The sequence below is a fragment of the Archocentrus centrarchus genome, unplaced genomic scaffold (genome assembly GCF_007364275.1).
Source record: "Archocentrus centrarchus isolate MPI-CPG fArcCen1 unplaced genomic scaffold, fArcCen1 scaffold_36_ctg1, whole genome shotgun sequence".
Lineage (NCBI taxonomy): Eukaryota > Metazoa > Chordata > Actinopteri > Cichliformes > Cichlidae > Archocentrus > Archocentrus centrarchus.
In genome coordinates, this window is record NW_022060263.1 from 715,995 (window position 1) to 730,747 (window position 14,753).

At 40.1% G+C, this 14,753-nt stretch overlaps 1 pseudogene; it reads left to right on the top strand.

Annotated features, from left to right (window-relative positions):
* Positions 1 to 349: 349 nt before the first annotated feature.
* Positions 350 to 14,753, top strand: part of LOC115776649 (uncharacterized) — a 39,174-nt pseudogene continuing 24,770 nt past the window's right edge.

The window sequence follows — 14,753 nt, forward strand, 5'->3', positions numbered from 1 at the left end:
GTGAGCCGAGCGAATCAAGCACACTGAGACTCCCTGAAAAGGTGCTCTTCAGTTTGCTTTCAGACAAAAGATATTTAATTAACCAAAAATAGAATGTGATCTCACAAGATATATCCCTAAACACTGACAACCTTAGAAAGAGTGGAAAGAGCTGAGTGTGCTAACGAAGCAAACATAGAGCCAGAATATATTTCAAGTATACCTGGAAAAAAATCCCAGAGTGTGTTTAACAGGAGTGTGGAGCAGTACCACATAAAGGTGAAGGTGCAAAGAAAATAATACATTTCTGTGACATGAAGAAGAGAATCGAAGTTTTGGCACACGTCCGACTTCTAACTCTGTAAATGCCATGGAGCCTGCAGAGCACCCCCTACTGGACATCCTGGAAGACTCTGTGATGCTGACAATGAAGAGACAGGTAAGCAGTCAGAGAAGTTAACATTTCCTTTTGTATTAAGCAATATAATTTTACAAAGTCAGTAAAATTATATTGCTGACAGTCAGTGTTTCACCACTGCTGTGTTTCTCCCCCAGTCAGTGGTGAAACACTGACTGGGGGCCGGTGTCAGTGATTGAACCGAAACAGGTTTTTTTTGTTTTTTTTTCCCACTGTGAAGACATTCAGTGCTCAGCCAAAAAAAAGGTTCAACTCCAGCACTGCAAGCTAGCTGGTCTTGAACCAAGAACGCATGACGAAAGCAGCAGAAGGGCGTGACTCTGCCATCTCAATGTAAATTTTTTTAATGAATGATACTTTTACACAATGGAGAAATTATAGTTAACAGAACACCCATCCAAGAAAAGATAAGCAACCAGACAAACATAGGGAGATAAGCCTTGCTGCCATTGCTGCTAAGAAATGCTAAGCAGCATATTAATTAAATACTAGAATTTCATGGACTAAACCTAAAGCACAAACTTCTTTAAGGTGCTGCATCGCAGGTCAAAGAGGTCCAGTTCAGTGACTCGAATTAGTCAAAGCTATCATCTCTCCCTGTGATGACACACCTGTCAAAGGGGCCATGCTACTAACTTTAAGCCTTACAGTATCCAACTCTGTGAGTTTAAAAAAAAAAAATGCTGTCAGATCATCTATTTGTAGCATTCAGTTTCTGTCCTCTGCTTTCGGTCTTATTGAAATTGTTTTTTTGCCCGTGCTTGTTCTGGATTTGGCCTCAGCCTGCTTTTCTCTCAGTTTCTTGCTCAGTTTTTGAAGCCTGATGGTGGCCTTTTTTCTTTTCGTTTTTTGCCAGGAATGCTTCCATGCATGTACTCCCACATCTCCACCTTTAAAGCATACACTGGGTTTTCTCACACTTGAAAGCTCTTGGAGTGCTTTAACTTGGGAGAGAAATATGACCTGAGCTAGAATGATGTGGTACTTAAAATGCTGCTGAAGGCCAAATTAAAAAAATTAAGGATTAATTGAGTAATCAAGTGAACATAAACAGAATTACTGGAGTTAAAGTCTATAAAGCACAACATAATGCAACAAACATTAGCTGGCCCTTTATTAGGTCATTATTGGTATTGTTATTGAATTTCTCCAGGATTCAATTTCATGTTACCCAGCAAGAAGATCATCTAGATCTGCAGCAACGCCCCAAGGTCATGTTTCATTCCGCTAACAGAAGCTGTGCAGGGAGAATCGAAAAGAAAAAGACCTCAGATGGTGGTGCAGATAAGCTCTTCAATTAAGAAGAATTATAATCTTTTGAACTTAAAATTGTAACTTTAATCATTCACTTTTTATTTTTGAATTACTAACCATGTTATATTGAGTCTGAGATTTGGATTTTTTAAGCTTCAAAAACTACCCAGATTGCTAGTTAAAATTAATATCATATTCATTCAATTCAAGAGAAACTGTCAATTTCTCAAGCAGATAATGGAAGAGGCAGGTGGATACAGCTGCTGGAATCATTCTGTGCCACAAGGCTCCTATCCAGCACAATAATATATTGCAGGCATACTCTCATTTTGAGGGAGATTTGTCATAATATCAAATGGACCAGATGCTTCCCCCCAGTTGTAGAAGCTTTTCTTTGCCCACTGGGTCATCCTGTCAAAGACAGAGAAATATACTCTATGTCATACTTGGGCTCCCACCATTTGACATTACAGAGAGAGAGAGAATGGAAAGACCTTGGCTGAAAATCACAACACTGAACAAGTTGGAGCTGGAGATTTGGCTTGTGCAATTAAGTTTATATGTGTGTGTGTGTGTGTGTGTGTGTGTGTGTGTGTGTGTGTGTGTGTGTGCGTGTGTGTGCGTGTGTGTGTGTGTGTGTGTGTGTGTGTGTGTGTGTGTGTGTGTGTGTGTGGTTTCAGATTTTAGAGACAAGAAGAAAAGAAGAAAAACAACCCATAGCTGTATTACCACTGCCAGCTGAATGGTTTTCTTAATTAAGAGTCTTGTGTCAGAGTTAAAGGTGTTTAAAGCAGATATAATTATAGGAGAAATTAATGAGCTAAGAGCTTTATTCACAGTGACTTGTTGATAGATGATTCATATAAAGATCAGTGCAAGCTACAGAAGGAGAAGTTGCGTATGATGCATGTAGCATGAAGGTTATAAGGTTTTCTGTGGGTCCAGCTGTATACGAATATGATACGAATACGAATACCTTTATTAGTCCCACAATGGGGAAATTACAGTTAACAGAACACCCATCCAAGAAATACAAACATAGAGACAAGCACAAACAGGGGGGGACAGGTGTCTGATAATGTCTGATAAAAACAGAGAAAACCACAAGAAGAATTCATTTTACAAATAAAACAGGAAGTAAGCTCTATTGATTTCTACTGTCTCTGATTCTTCGCTGTGCATCGCTTCCTTTGCGGGTGCCCCCATACCGACCACTCAGAGCACTTTAGACTACAAGCCACATTTAACCATACAGTACATTCATACCCACTTTATTCTATATACCTTGAAGCAGTTTATCTCTCTCATCCACGGCCAATTTAGAATCACCAGTTAACTTAACATGCATGTCTTTGGACTGTGGGAGGAAGCTGGAGGACCCAGAGGAAACCCACTCAGGCACAGAGAGAATATGCTAATTCCACAAAGAAAGGCCCCGGCTGTAGTTTGAACCGGGAACCTTCGTGCTGTGAGGCAGCAGTGGGCAGCACAGTGGTTCAGTGTTTAGCAGATATAGACAGCATGCGCTGGGTCAATTCCATATGTTCTGTACAACCTTTCAGATTTATTTCAGATATATTTTTATTACAAAAATATAAGAAGTTGCTTTAAACTAGAATTTTGTAAGAGTTGTGTAAGATTTGGCTGTGGCTCTGCAGAGCACAATCTAAATCAAACCCAGCCATTAAAAAAGGAGCAGGTTCAGTTTACCTCATGATTTACAGGAGAGTTCATGTACATAAAAACCATGTAACCTCTGCATATAGACGTGTTGAACAGATCAGTTCTCTTCAAACTGCATAACTGACAGCAAGGCAGCTTTGAGCTGCTTAGTTTGGCTGGGAGCTGGCATCTGGGCTCCACAATGCCCCCACCCTCTCGTCTCCGTCTGCATCCCCTCCTGACCCTGACCCTACCCACCATACTGCTATCCTGGCTTTATATGTGCAATATGCTTTTTGCTGAGGTGTTTTTTGGAACCTCGTAAGGTGTTCTTTATGAACACAGTATGAGATGATTTTTTGAACCTAACTATCCCAATGTATCTCTTTCTGTCTCTCTGCTAAAGGTAGCGCCGTTGAGAAACGGTTGCATGACCTCAGACATCTGTCCCCCCCTGTCTGTGTTATGTTTATGCTTGTTTGGATGGATGTTCTGTTAACTGCAATTTCCCCATTTGTGGGACTAATAAAGGCATTCTTGATTCTTGATTTTTGATTCTTGTCGTGGATTAATAAGGGAACAGGCCTCACCTGGCCATGAAACTACTTATCAGTCAATTGTCCGATTACTTTTGACCCACTGAAAATAGATGACTATAAAAATGTTATTCCTAAGAAGTTAAGACAGGATTTTTGTCAAACCCGCTGAATTAAAGCTAAAAGTCTCAAAGTAACATCTTGATTGTTTAAATGGTGGTACTGTGTACAGAGGCAAAATAAAAATGTGTGATTCTCCAACTATTTAATATTGCTTCCTAATTCTTGCTTTTCGGTATACTTTGGACTGAACTGCAAAAGCATAACATCCAATTCCTCATGTCTACATTTGCATCAAGGCTAATCTGTAAGCAGGGTGACCAGGTGCTCTTCTTTATGTGGGACTGCACATCATTTTTATCCCGTGTGCTCCTGTTTCTCATATTGTCACACATTTTGATCAGCTGTAGTCATTTGAAAATCAGGACATTAAGAGGGAAACTTTTCCAAAGTCTGGCTTTTGCTGAATGGCACTGAAGAAATGCTGTCATCATGGGTCTCCTACAGCTTAACATCCATCCATTTAATTCTGCTTATCCAATTCAGGGTCTCTGGCACACAGAGAGACACACTCACATTCACACCTAGGGGCAAGTTAGAATCACCAATTAACCTAACCCCACTAACTGCATGTCTTTGGACCGTGGGAGGAAACCAGAGTATCTGGAGTAACCTGCACAGACTCCACACACAAAAGGCCAGGTGGTGGATTTTCCTGTTTTTGCCACTTAAAGAAACCCGTAGCTTCAAAAAGACGTGCCAGTTGGTGTTTGCATCCCCACTGAAACCACAATGATTGCTAGACAATACAGCTACGGAAATAACCAAAGCTTACTGAGGTATGAAGGAGAATACAAGAGTATAAGATGACTGTCCTGAAAGACTAAACTTTTACTTTCTTCTATCATCATTGCATTTGCTTAGCAAAGGATCTGAAAGGGTTGCATTCAAATAAAATATTTGTCCTTCACATGCTAAATGAACCTCAAAATTAGAAACCTGCCCTACATTTAGTTTGCTGGGACCAACGTGTTTGTGTGTCCTTCATGATTGCAGTGCCTCTGTATTTACAGAAAAAGCCCACTAAGCTGCTTGTTTATAATGTGCGGTCTGACTTTTCTAATTGAAAATTATTACTAGAAAGGCCATCTATGGAGGTGTTTCCTCTGTAAGCCTTCCCATAGTGATTTATCTTCCATCTCTGTTTGTTCACTTTAAATTGAATTGTCCACAATTGACAACCAGATGAACGTAGAGCATGAGTGACAGAAACACACAGGATCTGTTCATAACGTGGACACGAGGGGCTTTAAATGTCTAAACACAGCAGGGAAATGTGTGAGGTACGCTCCGTTATCTGGTCTGTAAAGGCTGAGTGACCTGTCCTCATTCTGTCAATTAAGAAAATGAAACGCCAGTGTGCTCTGAGACTCACTTGCTGATAACAGCTTTTTAGATGTATGGCATTATGACTGGATAAAGGAACTCAGTTTCCTATAATTTACGGCACTTTTGCAGTCTTATGTTATACTGGCATAAAATAAAATACTTTTTTCAGTAACACTGCTGCCTTTTCATTATTATTTTCTCTGTCTCTGCTCGAGGACAGGAAAGAGGTCATTGTGAGTGCACTTAGCCGGTGGCAGAGCCACAAAAGCTTCACATAGAGGCTAATTCACAGTGCAGCCCTCCACCATCAAAGTGCTCGGCTGTGGATTTAATTGAGAGCAGCTAAGCTCCCAGCTGGGGATTCTACAGTACGGTCAGCTGACACTGGCAAATCAAACTGCCTCTTCATAACCCAAGCTCTCTTTCTGCTGAGACAAAAAAAAAGAGTTTATACTTACAATTACTCATGACCAAGATAATTATTCCCATCTGAACGCCACCGAAACTGCTGTGCTGCTGCAAACCACACTGGCATTGTGTTTGAATGAAACAAGTCTTTTGTCATCCTAAAGCCTTTTTTTCAGTTTTTTGTTTTAAGCAAAAAGCAGGGAAAAAGTACTGGGACACTCAATTATAGCAGTATTGATTTTGATAAGATATTGTATCGAGATCCAGATAGCACTGTTTTTAAAAGCACCATTAATAATTTATCAGAGCCAGTCGACTGAACATACTGTAGCACATACAGTGGGATATAAAATGAGCACGCTCTAAAGCCGTCATGTTTTCATGTAAACTTGGATATAATGAAAAGGTTTGAGAATTCATAAACATTTTAGCAGTTCCTACATAAAATATGAATGAAATATGAACATTTCACATTCTCTATTTTCTCTATTCAGCAAACACACTGAAGCAGACTGCTGTCACTGACCACGTTAACTTGAAGTAGCAGTCACATGACTCTGAATTTAATCGAGCTGTCAGAGGTTTGTTCAGCTAAATCATCCTACAGCTTTTGTTCACCACGGGTGGCATGGTGTTCTAGTGATTAGCACTATCCCTTCATAGCAAGAAGGTTCCTGGTGTGAACCCCAGCTGGGGATGTTCTGTCTGAAGGTTTCTGTGTGCCGCTGTGGGTTTACTCTGGCTTCCTCCCACAGTCCAAGAACATGCATGTTAGATTAATTAGTGTTTCTAAATTGATCATGGGTGTAAAATAGATGAAGTGTACAGAGTGAAACAGTGTATGGTTGAAAATGTGACGTGCATTTAAAGTGTGCGGTCAGACTACAACAGTGAGTACATTACAACTGTTAGAAATGGCTGCAGCTTAAGAATGTTAAGTAGTATCATCCATCAGTTTTCTTCACTGCTTAACATTGGGTCATGAGGGGGCTGGAGCCAACTGTCATAGGGCAAGACGGGGTAAACCCTGGACATGCCACTAGTACTAAGTAGGCTTGTAATTGTAAAACATGTTATCAGATGTGAGTCAGCCTGATTGTTACTCTGCTCAAAGAGGCTTTTTCAAATCATGGCTAGACTGAATGTTTCAAAGGGAGCAGTGCATGCAGCTCTGAAACACTTTGTGGAAACTGCATAAGTTGTATCCAAAGCACGATCGGGCAGACCAAAAGTGAACACACCATCAGAGGATCAATACATCAAGCTTTGTCCATCGACAGATACAGATGGCCGGCAAATTATAGGACAAACCAACATAAAGTGTTTTAGTAAGGTGCATGGCCACCACAACAGCTTCAGTGCTAAATGACATTGATTCTCTAGTGTCTGGAAGTTTAGTGGAGAGATTCATATGAAGTATACATCCCTTATTTGATGTTTTACTGATGGTGGTGGACAGGGCTGTTTAACATGTTGCTCCTAAATCTCCCGTAGGTGTTCAGATGAACTGAGATGGCTGTGAAGGCCATAGGTTATCATTTTCATCGTCATTCAGTAAGTCCTTTTACCTGATCAATAAGGGCTCTGTCATCCTGGAAAACAAACAAACTCACTGTGTTGTTTAGGGAACAGAAGCCATGGTTTGGGTTAGAATTTCCCCCTTTACAATGTTAAGCATTTTACAAAGATACTGTGAGCTGCCAAGTTCTGCCCAATTTAATGGTGATGTCATCACAGATTTGCATACACTTATTTGCGTGACTAAAGGCCTGTATAAGGTCATTTTCAGGCGTGAGGTCCGTCTCATGCAAAATACATGAAAATGTTGCTGACCATAGGGGCCTGCAAAAGCTGAATAACTGCTAACTTCAGCAGATACATGCACATCGTAAACATAATGTCATAAGTGTTAAATCTTTGCATTCACATCATTTCAGATCACCTGGTAAACTGTTGTTAAAGTAATACTTTAAGCTTTTTACCATTAAACTGCAGCCTGTTTGACTGTCTGGCATATTCTATGTTCTGCATGAATCTTGTAGCATGAAAGATATTCATCGAGACCTCAGTCAATGTAATGATTCTGTACAGCTGCCCCTGGGCCTCCTGTCAGTTGCTCCACCTCTCAAACATCTTAACACCTTTAAAACTGTAGTGACATAATGAGGAGTGAGTTCTCATTTATATGCACTGAAGCAGCAGAATTAAATCAGCTTTGTTGTAGGTGGTGTGTGTGTGTGTGTGTGTGTGTGTGTGTGTGTGTGTGTGTGTGTGTGTGTGTGTGTGTGTGTGTGCGTAGCTTGGCGTTGTCCTTTAATAGCAGATTTTTCATATCTATGAGTCATTATTCACTCAGCATTTTTCCTGAATAATTATTTAATTTTGTTTAGCCTAATAAAGACGTGCTGTCAATAACCTGAAAAACTGATATTTGAAGGATGTTCATTTTAAATGCAGCCAAGTGAAAGTCCTAATTTGTTTCAGCTCACTAGTTCTGCCAGCACCAGTGTGAAGCTGTTCAGCTGGTGTGAAATATTTTTGAAGATGTGAATTTAAGGTCAAATCTTTATATTTCTGGATTCCACGTTGTGATGTTGTGAGGTGAGTGTTGAGATTTTGACATGCTGATTGAACACCCAGACACTTTGGCAACTTTGGCTTCATGTCATCGTAGAAATAATGGTGTTCACTTCAGCACAGGGGGCCATTACAGGATAAATGTGTGCTGTGGTCGCCTGAGGACATCTCTAATCTGGTATCTCACCTCCTGCAATTTGTTAATGCTGGTGAAAGCAAAATCTCATTCCCACAAGGGATGGTGTAGACTGTAAATGTTTTGAGGTGGGATATTGCCAATAACAGCTCCGTGCAGACAAATAGTTTAAGCCCTAGTGATTATATACTACCAAAATCATCAATGACATCTTAAGTGTGGAGCTTTCTGAAAAAGGAAGACACACTAGGAGCATCTGATGCAAGTAAAGTTTGTGTGTTTACCATGTGTCATGGCCACAGATAGCATTGAAAGGGTCAAGAATGAGGTCATGTTGAAATCAGGATTTACAAAAGACAAGCTTTCATTTAATCCATTGTTTGGTCCCCCTCTTCATTTCAGTATATATGGAAGTAAACACTGAAGTGAATGCGGATGTTGGACAAACTAAGACAAACTAATAAATCTGAACAAAAACTGTTATTTTATATGGTGTCATACAAAATTTACCTGTCTGTGTCCGCACCAGTTTAATTGCTCTTCTATACAAACTTGTCAGTTTGATCCTTCAGTTCGTCACATATTTACCTTCCATGAGTGTTTAGTCTGTCACAAGGAAAAGTGTCAGCACCAATTCAAATGTACATGAAAAATTAGCAAACAATTAGAGAACAGGTGGTCATGACTGAAGAAGATTTGATCATCTCTTGAATATGAGTTGCAAAGAGGTAAAAACAAACAACAACAACAACAAAACAAAATGCCAGACTGCAGAGGCTACCATAGAAAGTGGGTACAGAATCAGAACGACCTCAGTTTTACTGAAATCTGCAGGTGGATCAGTGTTTGAGCATTGCAGTCTGAACCTAATGCACATTTCATATCAACAATTTTTAATTCTGGCTTACATGCAGATTGCAAATTGCAGTAAAAACAACAACTCTGCAGACCTACTAACAGTGTGAGGCTGTATTTAGCACTCCTTTCCTTTAAGGTCCATATTGTCAGCAGAAGACATGACAAACCTGCTGACTTTTCCACAGAGAGGTGTGCTACAAAGTGAGATTAATGGGTTAGTGAGTTTTCAGTGTAACAAAGGTGACTCTTTGTTAACCTGAGTACATCACTTATGCGTGGTGGTGGAACAGGGGCTGTTATTTCCCACTTTACAGCTAACAAGAGAAAACTCAGTGTTGTTCACATATGACAAAAAAAATGGTGCCTACAGTAACCCATAATTAGTGGGTATAAGTGGACAAATTTTAAGCTTTTAATTAATTCTTTCCCCTGCTGGTTTCAGATGTGAAAATATTCTAACAGTAATAGTAGATTAGTAAGATTCAGAGTCGTATTCTGTTTTATGAAGTAAAACAACTCCAGTGCTGAGGGGCCGTACTTGGAATACACTAGTGTTAATCCTGATAATGCCAATGAATGTAGTTGCAGCATGTCGTGTTTAAACTGATCAAGTTTAAGGTTAGGGGCTGTCACACTAGATATAAATGGTAGCATTAAAAATGGACTCAGTGGAAGTATAAATCTCTTAAATCACTGGCAAATTTACAAGTTTAACAATTTTCTCTCACTTTACTTGCAGCACCAGTGTTGCTTATTGCCTTAACTCACTCTCATGACCGCCAAAGGCAACACTTTATTGGTCCATTTTGTACGGGAGAAAAGTCAAATGACACATCAAAGACTCGGTTTATTGGAATGCACACAGCTGCTAAAGCAGAAAGGCTGGGTTAGAAAAGGAAAGGCATTTATTACAGTGGAATCTAGACTCTGAGATCACTTCCGGCAAATCTGACACACACCACAACTGACAAGTGGATGCTGTGGTGGAAGGGTTGAAACAACTGACAGCTACGTAGGACAGCAGCAGCAGTAACATATTAGGAGGAAAGAAGGAATTTTTAAAATATTTTTTATATATGACATGGGCAAAGTGAGAGATGTTAGTGTGTTAAAAAACCAAACTACCTGAAATAGCTCTTTTATTTATGATACTACACTCTTCAAAAAATTAAATGAACAATTTAAAAACACATCAGATCTCAATAGGGGAAAAATCATGCGTTACCCAGTCCATATCTATACTGATGTGTTGATGGATATGAAAATTATCAGCCTGCAGAGGGCTAAACCAGCTAACCAGATCAATATCCCAGAAGTTCAGTTGAGTTCAGTTTAATTTCTTTGCACAGTACATGACCACAGCACAAAGCCTCTGTCACGATCTTTGTATTGATCTCTGGGTCTCTCGTCCTTGTGTTGTTACTGTTTCCTTTACTCCTTACCTTCTGGTTTTCCCCTGTGTGTATCTCAGTGTTTGTCTGTGTGTGTTTATCTCCTACTTATCTCCTACGATATTAAAAGGAAACCCCAACGATCAGACACAAGCACTTGGTGACAGTGGGAAGGAAAATTCCCCTTAAATAGGATGAAACCTCTGTCAGAACCAGGCCCAGGAGGGGCAGCCATCTGCCCTGCATTATTGTAGGGTCTTTACAATGTGAAGCGACTTGAGGTGAATTTTGTTGTGATTTGGTGCTATGTAAATAAAATAAAATTGAATTGAATTGAATTCATCAGGGAGCCCATGAAGAGAAGCTAATATAGTAGAAATATGGTCTCTCATTCTAGTCCCTGTCAGTGCTCTTGCTCTAAATCCTGAGTGAAACTCTTCAAATAAACCATTCCTTTGCAAACAGTCAGTTAACTGTTTGACAACTACTCTTTCAAGAATTTTTAAATAAAAGAAGGTTAGAAATCCATCTATAATGAGCTAAGATAGTTCTCTAACTGGAGTGTTATCTGCTTTAATGTGCATCTGACAGTTATACCTGGGAGCCCAGCATATCTGATTTGGTGCCTTCTTTTTCAGAGGAACCACAGTATCCAGAGTTGTCTGCAGTGAGGCTGTAACACTAGCTTAGGTAGCTGCACTGCATTGTGTTGGCACATGGCATTGAAGACGATAACAGTGGAGGACTCACTTCCTTAAGCCTTATTAGAGCACTTTGAGGAAGACATCTAGGATAATTACATTTATTATAACTTATTTGTTGTGGAAACACATTTCAGACCAAGCTGCACCCCAGACAAAAACTGGTTCATCTAAATGGCACAACAGTCAAACGCAAGCTGAACAACAGTGTCTGCTGTGCAGTGCAGTAAGGAATTGTGTTCATAGAAGAAACCCAACAACCACTCTGCAGACACGCAGCACAACACAGGAAAACCAGCTCATCAGGACAAGACTCAGCTGTATATTTGCACTAAAAGGAGAAGGGACACTTTTTAAAGGATACAAATGTTCACATTTTTAATGAGAAGACCGATGATTTGAGAGAGGATTAAAGGAAGGCAGCTATGACCACCTAGAAGGACTGTCACTTTACAGAGATGGTGGCTGAGCCAGCTGTAACACAGATTCCTTCCCAAGGTGATTCAGCTCCCACTTACACCTTTCCTGCGTGGTGGCTCATGTGACCAACAACTCACAGCTGGAGTCACACACTAATGACTCATGTGATGATGTGGTGGGTTAACAACTCTCAAGACGACCGCCAAGATGACAGCCATACTAAAGGTTAAATACCTGGGACGACTTTTAGGATGAGAGCTGCAAATGCCTTCAAGAACTTAAAAGAGAGCCTTCAGCTTAAGCACTTGAGACCATCCCTGTGTGCATCACACATACGCCTACCATTCACTAGCTCCTTATTGATAACAGAGGCTCTTGTGCTTCACTACAGCAGCTGTATAGTTACATGGCAGACATGTCTCCTAATGCATGTTTATGGACACTGGAGGTCAGTCCATAATTCAAATATTTAGAACTCTTTATATTTTCAACTAGTTTAAATGGGTAATTATCTCTGATGGTCTTTACTGACCCTTTAAATAATTGATGAGATCAGTAGGGACCAAAGTATTGGCTCCATGGTGTAGTAACACATTTGCCTAACACGTGAACGATCCCTAGTTTCAGACTAGGAGACACAAATCACTGGTGGGTTGTGTCAGAAAGGACACTCAGTGCAAAAATCTGCCAACTCAAATATGACGATAAATCTGCGGTGGCAACGCCGTGAGAGGAAGACGCCAAAAGAAGCATTTGAGTGTCGACCAACTGGACTTTTTAGTGGACAGGTTTTCATGGTTAGATTTTTTTTTTTCATCCCTCCATTTGCACCATTCACTGCACTGTAACACAACAATGTCCATGCCACAAATAAAAATAAATAAATAAGGAAAAAAATCTACAATATTCAGTACATAAGAGGTCTGCCACACTGATGGGATCTGGCAGCTTCTGGGTTTAATTTTCATACATTCTGTGTTCCTTTGCACACAGTGATGCAGTGCAAAAGAAATCAAATGAATGCAATTCCAAGCAAGCAAAAAAAAAAAGAAAGAAAGAAAACTGGCTCATGGAGGAAGGGGCTCTTCAGGACTCCCTTCAACCCAACAGATAGATCTGGTTTTCTCCAGTAGGCACAAAGAAAGGATCGCTAGAATGCCTCATCTCCCTTTGATGTCTTTTTTGTGATGAAACATAAACCCTGATAGCAATAACAGACCTCTTTGAACAATAAAAAAAATCGAATCCCGGTGTAACAACACCAAAGGCACAGATAGGCACTCCTTTTATAAACAAGCTGCTCCCTCGAGTGTAAGAGGCTGTGTCTGCAAGGTTGCTATTGCTGAGCTCGGTCACACAAGGAACTTCCACTGCCCTGTAGGAACACATGGTATTATTGTCGCCTTATGAGTAAACATGTTTTAATAACAACACTGTCCTCATTTAATTAGCACATGCTTGGCTGCAGTAAACTTTAGAAAGTGTCCGTTGTTCTTGTTCGCAGATAACCTGATTTTGGGGTTAAAGTGGGCCACAAAGATCCAGGATAGTGTTCCAGCAAGTATACAAATATACCTACTGTGAGCTCACACTGCAAATCTGGTTGTTTGAGTTTCACCCATCTGTGACTAACTGCCTGTACAATGAACACTGGGAAAAGAGCAGGAGTTAATGATCCTGTAAGTCAGTAGTGACTGGATCAAAGTTCCAGGTGAACTACATCAGAGTGGTTCACCTGGGCACAAAACTCTGATGGGCAAAAACAATACCATCTACAATCATGTGGAATGAGTACATTTGAAGGGGTAGAATATTGTTTTTGATGAAGTTATTTGGTAACTTAAGTGGTTTTCTTGATGCTCCATCAACAATTGTCTTGAATTTGTTTTTACTGTACAGTACTGTACATAGTTCTGTGTCATCAGCTTAGTTCTTCTGCTAACCATGACATCAGGAGAATGAGGACCAAGACTTAAAACCTTAAAATTATGTTTCCTTTGTCTACACTCTGCTAATTTATTTACAAAGTCACAGAGTGTGCAGGGAGAGGGGATTTTCCATAAGGAAGTGGCCTGGAAGAGTGGGTGGGCAGGTGAGTTTCCGAAAAGACAGATTTCCAAAGGCAATTTTCAGGAGAGATTTTATTTTTAGTCTTTGGCTGGGACACAGGAGAAATCTCGAGCACAGAGATGAATGTGGAAATGTCAGGTCAAGTCAAGATTATTTATGTAGCACACTTAACACAACAACAGTCAACCAACATGCTGTACATTAATTTAGAATCAAGAATCAATGAAGAACCAAATTATTGCTGTTACATGTCAAAACATATAACGAGCGTTTCAGATATGTAGAACATATTAGAGAATATTGTGATATTGCTAACAAAGCTGTATGCTCTGACTGATCTGAATGGGTGGCTAGGCTGGTCCTTAAGTACTCATGTTAGCGATACCTGCAACAGAAGAGAGGCTCAGGTGTGCTCAGGCCAAACCCAGTCTCCCTGATTCCACCAGTACCTGACTTCCTCTTCTTCCCCATCCTCTCCCATCCTACTCCACCTCTTACTTCTCCTCATCCTTTCTTTTAGTTCTCACACACCGCCTGCTGTGTAGAATCTCTTTGTGCTGAACATTTTATACACAAAAGCAATTCAAATTAAATTGGTCTTAGCTCACCTGAATGGAATAAAGTAATTATTGTGCTGTTACTGCTTTAACATGTCTTTGTTGAGGCTCTACAATCAGACTGTGAATAACGTGCAGTAATTGCCATAATTGTCCAAGTTATGTAGTGCTCATTATACACTGCTCAAAAAATTAAAGGAGCACTTTTTAATCAGAGTATAACATCAAGTCAATTAAACTTCTGGTATATTGATCTGGTCAGTTACGTATCAGAGAGGGTTGTTAATCACTTTCAGCTGCTTTGGTGTTCATGAAATTAACAACAGGTGCACTAAAG